We start from the raw sequence: 9986 nt of genomic DNA on the forward strand, positions 1-9986 counted from the left end.
TCTTGTTTTTAAAACCTGGGAGGGCTTCTGTGGTGGCGCAGTGGTTGAGAGTCCGCCTGCCGATGCAGGGGACACGGGTTCGTGCCCCGGTCCAGGAAGATCCCACATGCCGCGGAGCGGCTGGGCCCGTGAGCCATGGCCGCTGAGCCTGCGCGTCCGGAGCCTGTGCTCCGCAACGGGAGAGGCCACAACAGTGAGAGGCCCGCGTACCGCAAAACAAAACAAAACAAAACAAAACACCAGGGAACTCTCTGAATTATGCCTTATAGTTCCTTTCCCACATTCTCCCTAATATTTCCTTCTGAAATTTTGATCAGATGCTTGTTAGACCCTCTCACTCTAGCTTCCTTATCTCCTAATCCCTTCTGTATTTTTTTATTTTTCATCTCTTTATTCTACGTGCTGCATTCTGGTTAAATCTTTCATTCATTATTTACCAGGTGTACTAATTTCTGCTTCAGTTATGTGTAATCTGCTTTTAATCATTCTATTAAATTTTAGGTTCCATTAAAAATTTTCTAGACATTCTATTTGCTTCTTTTTCAAATCTTCCTGTTCCTTTTGGTTACTCTTTTGTGCTCTTTGGCCATTCGTATACCTTCTTTGGAGAAATCACTATGAAACTCCTTTGACCATATTTTAACTTGTTTGTTTGTTTGTTGTTGAGTTGTAGGAGCTCTTTATATATTCTGGATGTTAGTTCCTATCAGATATAGGATTTGCAAATACTCTCCCATTCTATGGGTTGCTTTTTCACTCTGTTCATAGTGTACTTTGATGCACAAAGGTTTCAATTTTCTTGACGTTCAGCTTATCTGTTTATTGCTTCTGTTGTCCAGTTGCTCTGGCTAGAACTTCCAGTACTTTGTTGAATAGAAATGGTAAAAACAGACAGCCGTGCCTTGTTCCTGATCTTAGAGGAAAAACTTTCAGTTTTTTGCCATTTGAGTATGATGTTCACTATGGGTTTCTCAAATATGGCTTTTATTAAGTTGAGGTAGTTTCCCTCTATTACTGGTTTGTTGAGTGGTTTTATCATGAAAGGGTATTGAATTGTGTCAAATGCTTTTTCTGCTTCAGTTGAGATGATCATGTGGGTTTTGTTTTGTTTGTTTGTTTTTGTTTGTTTTTTGGCCACGCTGCACGCAAGGCTTGTGGGATCTTAGTTCCCTGACCAGGGATTGAACCCGAGCCCTCCACAGTGAAAGCGCAGAGTCCTAACCATTGGACCGCCTGGTAATTCCCCATGTATTTTTTTTCTTCATTCTGTTATTGTGGTTTATTAAATTGGTGGATTTTAATATGTTGAAATATCTTGAAAGTACCAAGAATAAATCTCACTTGGTCATAGTGTATAATCCTTTTAAGAGCTGCTGAATTTTGTTTGCTAATATTTTGTTGAGGTTTTTTCTTTTGCATCAATGTTCATAAGGGATATTAGTCTATAGTTTTCTTGCAGGTTTTTTTTTTTTTTTCTGGCTTTGGTATCAGGGCAATGCTGGCTTCATAGAATTATTTAGGAAGTGTTCCCTCCTCTTCAATATTTTGGAAAAGTTTGAAAATAATTCATATTACTTCTTTAAAATGTTTGATAAAATTCACCAGTGAAGCCATCTGGTCCTGGGCTTTTCTTCATTGGGATATTTTTGATTACTGACTCAATCTCCTTGCCAGTTATAGGTTTATTCAGATTTTCTATTTCTTTGTGATTTACTCTTGGTAGGTTTTATGTTTCTAGAAATTTGTCCATTTCATCTGTTATCCAATTTGTTGGCATACAATTGTTCGTAGTACTCTCATAATACTTTTTATTTCTGTCAGATCAGTAGTAATGTCTCCACTTTCATTTCTGATTTTAGTAATGTGATATTCTTGACCTTATCTTTCATACCTTTTATTGAACTTTTAAATTAAAATTTCAGTGTTTTTTAGTGTCAAAAGCTCTTTCCTATTTAAAAATACCATGCTGTATTTATGGGATTTCTTTTAAAAAGTTCTATCTGCTCCTTATTTCAGCTCATAGTTTTGGTCTTTCGTGTCGGAAGCATTCCTCAAATGCCCACTTGAAAGTTTTGTGGAAAGTCTGGGGCCCTGTCAACTGGCGGACTGCACTGTAGGGCGATCGGGTAGTAAGCCTGATTTTTTGTTATTGTCTGAATGATCCCCAGTGTTGGTATTATCCATAGGTCTTTTCTTTGTAGCCGTCCAATTTTTCCAAGAGTCCTGTGAGCTTTTGCTTGTGAGTAGTGCTAGGCTGGTTGTGTTCTGGGTGCCAAGTGGGGTCAGGGGGCTGAGAGCCATCATTAGCATGGGGACTTTGACTTTGCCCTTCTGCTCTCATTTGGGCCATTGCACTCACCTGATTCCATTTTTACAGAGCAAAGCCTGTGGTCTCCAGCAGAGTCCACGTCCTAAGACTTGGGATGCACTTTACCATTAATGTAACATACCATTATGATAAGGCTTTAAAGGAAATTCAGCAAACTAATAAAAGGAACTTGCACCTTTATCAAATACATTTAAAAAGACGCTTCATGAGTGCAAAATATTTTCCTAAATCGGAGTGGTCAGAAGGCAAATATCAAGCTGAATGTCCAACAGATACCAAGGAGCCCATTAGACGGCACTCCATGATCTACCACTAGATGGCGATGGTGAGCACCAGCTAGGTCTTTGCCCTTAACAGTTCCCTATTTTTTTAAATAACAAGGCTGTGGAACTATTTTTCTTACATACTTGCGGTAGCCTATCATCACTTTTTGGTCCCTGATTTAATCCTAAGAACTTCTCTTAACTCCATCTGACCCATAAATCACGCCAATTTGTTGCAGTGGTTTTGTATTCATATATCATATGCATGTTTGTTATGACCCTAAACCAGCGCACAGCAGGGATAAGCCGCATCTCAGCCAGTGGAAGGCACATAGGGTAGTTTAGATACTATGAAATTAAACAGTTTTTTTGTTTGTGTTTTGGCCGCGCCGCGTGGCTTGTGGGATCTTAGTTCCCCCGACCAGGGATTGAACCAGGGCCCCCGGCAGTGGAAGCGCGGAGCCCTAACCACTGAACCGCCAGGGAATCCCTGAAATTAAATACTTTTCAAGGGTTTTTTTTTTTTTTTTTTTTTTTTTTTTTTTTTGCGGTACGCGGGCCTCTCACTGTTGTGGCTTCTCCCGCTGCGGAGCACAGGCTCCGGACGCGCAGGCGCAGCCGCTCTGCAGCATGTGGGATCTTCCCGGACCGGGGCACGAACCCGTGTTCCCTGCATCGGCAGGCGGACTCTCAACCACTGCGCCACCAGGGAAGCCCTCAAGTGTTCTTTTTTAAAATGAATTTTACTTGGTATATTATTTGTTGGATGTAGTAACTTAATAGAATGTTACTGTGCAGTAGTTAAACATGCTATATTGTTTTAATTTCTAATAACACCCCCAAAATAAACCTGAAATCCTGGTAAGGGGAAACTCTCTTCTCATGTTTTGAGACAGCGAAGGCAAACCAGTTCTGAGAACATCAGAGACTTCACGGGCCAACTCCGGAGGCACCAAATCTAACTGTGACCCGGATTTGATCCTGGAGCCGATCAGAAGGCATCAGGTTGAAGCCAGGTTTACACTCTGATCCCTCCAACTACCTCGCGTGGTTTTTTTCAAGAGGAGTCTGGGTAGGAATGAGCTGAGGTTAGAGGCAGCATTTTTGTTATTTGGTGAACAGGTACAGATGGAGTTCACAAACAGCAGCACATGGCACTCACAGGAAACAAAACACTTGAAAATACACCTGCTTCTGCTAAATCACAGGCTTCACAGAGATTCTGTTTAGAATTGTCTTGCGTTTCCAAATCCAGCTTGGCTTGTAGTAGATTTTAAACCAAGAACGGATACACACCGGCCTCTAAATCCATCTTTTGAATTTAGTTGAAGGAGAGAGAGCCTGATGCCAGTCCAGAGTACAAAAGACATAGATGAGATTTGACCTTGAAAGGGTAAAAATGTCGATTTCTAGGGGAAAGCGAGTACTTTCTCTCTCGGCTGACACACCAAGGTGATTCGTGGCAGCTTCTCCTGGCGATGTGTGGTCCTAAGACCAAACCCCTAGCTGGTGGGAGTCGCGGTCTCCCGAGCATGGGGCACCCTCCCCGCTGCTGCACATGCGAGTGGCCGTGTCAGAGGCTCCCTAAGGATTCCTGCCCTCCAGTTACTCTGCAATAATGTTCAAGATAAAGGAATATGTTCAAGGCACTGCTGCCCACAATCAGAGCCCTTCCAGTGGGAGAGCTATGGACTGAAGTTTTCTCCCAGGTTCCTTGTGCTTTGCCTCACTCACATACTGATTGGAATTTTTCTGTAAGAAAAAGTGTTTTTTTCTGTCTCCCTAAAAGTTCTGTCCGACTCCATCGCCTGCTTAACAAGCAGTAGCCGAGGGAGGAGGTTTGAAGTTCACTGGCTGATGATTGGCTGGGACTGCTCTTCCAGCAGCTCCGAGTGGTCTAATCCAACTCGCTTCACCATGGGATGAAGAACTCGTATTTCCTCTTCCATTTGGTCCACAAACACTCATGGAGCTCCTGCCAGGGGCTGGCACATTTCTAGGGGCTGTGGCTACGCGGTGGTTAAAAAAGACAGTTCAATCCCTGCCTTCACGTGGCTTACATTGTGCTGGGTAACTAGACGAAAACTATCTAACTGAATACACATCCAAATAATTTCAGGTAGGTGATAAGACTTACGAAGAGCAATAAAGTTGAGTAGGGGGACTAGAAGGTGATGGGGTAGGAGTGGATGGTGGGCTGAATAATGGCTCTAATCCCTGTCCAGGCTTCAGTCCCTGTTCAGGCCCTAATCCCTAGGACCCGTGAATGTTCCTTTATATGGCAAAAAGGACTGCAGACGTGATTAACCTAAGAATTTTGAGATGGGGAGATTATGTCAGGGAAATAAAATTGAAAAGAAAATCTCCTGCCTACCCAGAAAAGCCCTGCACAAAGGTAGGAGAGAAAGAAAACAGCTGTATTATTGGATAAGCACGTCACAGGCAATGCACTAAGAGATGGCAAAGACAGAAAGAAATTTCACCCTAATTTTTTTTTTGGCTGTGTTGGGTCTTTGTTGTTGCGCGTGGGCTTTCTCTAGTTGCAGCGAGCAGAGGCTACTCTTTGTTGCGGTGCACGGGCTTCTCATTGTGGTGGCTTCTCTTGTTGCGGAGCGCGGGCTCTAGGTGCGCGGGCTTCAGTAGTTGTGGCTCCTGGGCCCTAGAGTGTAGGATCAGTAGTTGTGGTGCACGGGCTTAGTTGCTCCGTGGCATGTGGGATCTTCCCGGACCGGGGATCAAACCCGTGTCCCCTGCATTGGCAGGCGGATTCTTAACCACTTCGCCACCAGGGAAGTCCTCACCCTATTTTATAGCCCAGCAGATGCGACCCCACTGCACACGTGTTCTCCAGGGAAAGCATCGCCAGTCCTCGGGTAAGAGGACTTGACCGTTTGTCACACACAGTTCACCCTAAATTCGCCTGGAATTGGGAGGCCACCCGTGATAGCTAATTGCCTTTATGCAAAGGAAACATCCACTTGTTGTATCCTGGTGACGGGAGGAGGTTTGCAGCCCGGAGCCCGGCGCTGCTGGAGAGTTAGGCTCCCACCTCCCACGGGCAGGGGACACTGGCCGCTGTTCCCTTGATGTTTGCATTTCGGAGAGATGGCTCCCAGGTCCTCGAGAAAGGCAGTCCTGGGTTGTAAAGCCGGCAAGAGGCTTAGTGAGCTTTAAAAAGATTTACATGCACCTCAAAGGGGCAGAGAAAGAACTTCCAATTAGAAGTTTTCTAAAGAAAATGCTCTTAGGGAAGGGCGGGGAGAGTTTTTCCCTTTTTGTACCAGGGAGAATTAAAACTTACTTTTCTTAGTTTTAACTTGCATCTTCCCTTACAATTATCCTGGATTATCTGGGTGGCCCCAAATGTAATCAGAGGTGTCCTCGTAAGAGGAAGGCAGAGGGAGATCTGACTACAGCAGAGACAGATGTGATAACTGAAGCAAGATGCTACCCTCCTGGCTTTGAGGACGGAGGAGGGAGCCCTGAGACACAGAATACACACGGTCAGCTCTAGAAGCTGGAAAAGACAGGCCAACAGTTTCTCCTTTAGAGCCTCTGCAGGGAACGTGGCCTTGCTGACACTTTGACGTCCACCCAGTGAAACTGATCTGGGGCTTCTGGCATCCGGAACCATAAGAGAATAAATGTGCGTTGCCTTAAGCCACTGAGTTTGGGGCAATTTGTCCCAGTGGCATCAGGGACCTCCTCATCCGGGTGGGAGTACGGAGGAGAGAGGTGGTCATCGGGGCGCATGTTTTGAGGAGAGGATACTTCAGCCCAAATCTGAACAAAGTGAAGGAGTGCCGCCTATAAAGAGCAGGAGGGAGGGCGTCCCAGGCAGATGAAACAGCAACTCCAAAGGCCCTACAGTGGGATGGAGCTTCTGTGGCTGCGCGGAGGGGCTGGCAGGCGGTCAGACCAGGCGGAACCTTAGAGGCCGCGGCAGCCCTTTGCTATGTCGTCAAAATGTGGAGTGAGCAACCTGATCTCTGTTTAAAAGGATCAAATGGTCTGGGAGGCCAGGCTACGGGCGGCCAGAAGGGGCCAGGAGCAGCAGGTGGCAGGAGAGGCTCTCGCTGCAGGAAACCTGGTTTCCTTTTGACCCACTATGTTCTTTTCCTTTCCAAAAAAACGGACTCCTGGGGGCTTCCCTGGTGGCGCAGTGGCTAAGAATCCATCTGCCTGCCAATGCAGGGGACACGGTTCGTGCCCTGGTCCAGGAAGATCCCACATGCTGCGGAGCAACTAAGCCCGCGAGCCACAACTACTGAGCCCGTGAGACACAACTACTGAAGCCCGCTCACCTAGAGTCCGTGCTCCGCAACAAGAGAAGCCACCACAATGAGAAGCCCGCGCACCTCAACGGAGACCCAATGCAGCCAGAAATGAATAAAAATAAAATAAATAAATTTATAAAAAAGCAAAACGAAACAAAAAAAAGGACTCCTGGACTCCCCTGGTGGCGCAGTGGTTGAGAGTCCGCCTGCCGATGCAGGGGACACGGGTTCGTGCCCCGGTTCAGGATGATCCCACGTGCCGCGGAGCAGCTGGGCCCGTGAGCCATGGCCGCTGAGCCTGGGCGTCCGGAGCCTGTACTCTGCAACGGGAGAGGCCACAACAGTGAGAGGCCCACGTACCGCAAAAAAACCACAAAAAGAACAAAAAAACCCCGGACTCCTGGAACTAGATATGCAACAGAAGTGTCTTGTGCAGCAGAGTTGGGGGGATGACATTTGATCTCCATCTAGGGCTTCTTTACAGTGCCTGTTCTTGCCTGGGTCCTGCAGGCCACGTTCCTGCATTTAAGGACATTTTGGGGACTGCAGAAGGAGGAGCACTTTGATCTCTTCCTGAAGAGGCTCCTTTCACCCATGGTGCCGGCCTTGGACAGTCGGGCTTTCTCTCCAGGTGGGCAGCTGGGAGGGCTCCCGGGGTCGAGGCTGCGTGAGCACCTACGGGTGACAGCACCCGCGCGAGGCTCTCCCTGCAGACGTGGCCCCGCCGAGGTCAGCGTGCGTGTGCTTCCTGCCCCCTCCCCACACGGTCCGCCACCGCTGGGAATGACTCTGTGCGATGTTCCAAACCCGCCTTGGGGAGGCCGTCTGAAGCCGGAGTGAGTAATACGGCGGTTCCCACTGGAGGGAAGATTTCCTCTCTTCTCTCTCACTCCCCTGGTCATCCATTCAGAAATTAGCAACAAGCATTTGGTTTTGTTTCATACGAAGTACTAACCCAAGAGATACCTCCATCGCTAAACCAGCTCCTCTCAATACCCTCCCACACTGTGGAGAGCCAGCAGCACCATTTCTGTCGGGCTCGCGGTAGGCCCAGCAGCTGGCACAGCAGATGGTGGGCACTGATTAAATATTTGCTGGTGTTATGAGTGAGTCCTGTGGGGAGGACAGGCACAGGCTATCTGTGACATAGATGCAGTTTTCCCTCTTGTAGATACAGGACTGCTGCTAACCAATACCTGGGTGTTTCGGAACCGAGCAGGACCCTATGGGGCCTTCCCGGGACAGACCCCTCCCCCATATCCTCTGCTTTAGCTCCTCCCCGAAGTACCTAGATTACAGTATCTGATGCACATTTCCTGAGTTGCTTTACAGATGCTAAAATCCCCCAAATGCAAGCATTTAACTACTTGATGACCATGAGCACGTAGCTCCCAGACCTCCTGGAGCCTAAGGATTGATCGTGTTAACCCCTGTGACACCGTCCTGTTAACCACCGTCAACCAGAGACTTGTCCACAGCAGATCACACACCCTGCGAGTCCCCTCCCTCACCTGGCTTCTAAAAATGCTTCGCTGGCAGTCGGGTGGTTACGAATCTGGGCTTCCACTGCAGGGGGCGCGGGTTTGTTCCCCTGCCAGGAAAGTTTCACATGCCCCGAGGTGCGGGTTTGATCCCCGGCCAGGAAAGTTTCACATGCCCCCGAGGTGCGGGGAGTTTGGGTTTTTTGAGCAGGCGAGTGGACCCAAGTTGGGTTCAGTAACATCTTCACAGAGGATTTCTGGAGACATCGTTCCCCTCATCCCCTGGCAAACCCACCTACTTTGCCATCTAATCCAGTAGTGGGGGGGTGGGTGTCAGGCACTGCTGGAGGGGAAGAGGGACCCTCCCAGGGCCCCTCTCAAGTGTCTCTGTCCAGTGGGCCCCTGACCCTGTACAGCCCTATCTTTTTCTTGCAGGCGCATCAAGGCTGAGGCAATCTGCATCGGGCTGGGCCATTTGACCGTATGGCCGGTCACAGCGCCATCCCTCGCCACATCCCTCTCTAAGGCATACTGAGGGGTGAAGTCCTGAATACCAAGGCCTAGAATTTCTGACTGGCATAAAGGCTCAGGAATCCCTCACCACTCCTTTGCATTTTCTCTCTGCAGAGTGAAGGCCCCGTCGTTCTATACTTAGTGTCCTTTGTCTTTGCCAAAAGAGCAAAGTACAGCAGGTGGATAATTCCTAACGGGGCATGAGGACACTTCTAGTGGGGGCTGGGGACTGGGGAGTAGTTAAGGCGTTGTTTAAGGGAAGAGCCTTTCTGCTCAGAGAGACCGATGACAGACAGATGAAGGCACTTTGTGTGTCTGTGAAGGAATTCCCCTGGAGGGTTCTTGCCGGAATGTATTATATCCAGGAGCACTGACGTGCCACATCTACCCATGAACTAAGAGGTATTTCACAATTACTCTGTGCTGGGCTCAGCACTTGGTGCTTTTCCCAGACACACAACTTTAGTGGTGAAAAGTGAGGCCAGGTTCCTATCAGCCATGATCCAGCTGTGTGGCGTTGGGCAAATTTCTCAACATCTCTGAGTCTCAGTTGTTTGATTTGTAAAATGAGCACTAGAAGAGTATGTTTCCTAGGGTTAAGTGGATTAAATGAGATACATATGTGAAAAGTTTATCACCATGTCTGACAGAAAATAAGGACTCCCTAAATATTAACTATTATTACTAAGTATTTAGGTAAAAACTCGAATATCTTCTGATTGCACTCATAGAAAAATCCATTCTTCTGTAACCACCAAACTTGACCTACATGCTACAATATACAGCCTACCATATTTTCTGAACCTTAAAACTCTGACAACGTATCTGACAAAGTTTTTTTCATATTTGTAAATTTTATTATAGGAAAAGTACAAAAGTTATACTATTTAATCTACAAATAAGAAAACTTGACTGTGAGAGGTAAAATAAGACCCGAACCAACGGAGGGACGTGAATCTTAAATCTCTTCAAGTGGATTTTTAAAATACTGTCAAGAAACATTTTAAAATATTGACAAGAAATTCTAAAGTGCATTTGGAAGGTTAATGAGTGATTTAATTTTTTATTTTAATTTTTTAGGTAAGAAGTGGATTTATTTAGAGAGAAACATACTCCACAGAGT

This window comes from Tursiops truncatus, chromosome 9, assembly GCF_011762595.2.
Source record: "Tursiops truncatus isolate mTurTru1 chromosome 9, mTurTru1.mat.Y, whole genome shotgun sequence".
Lineage (NCBI taxonomy): Eukaryota > Metazoa > Chordata > Mammalia > Artiodactyla > Delphinidae > Tursiops > Tursiops truncatus.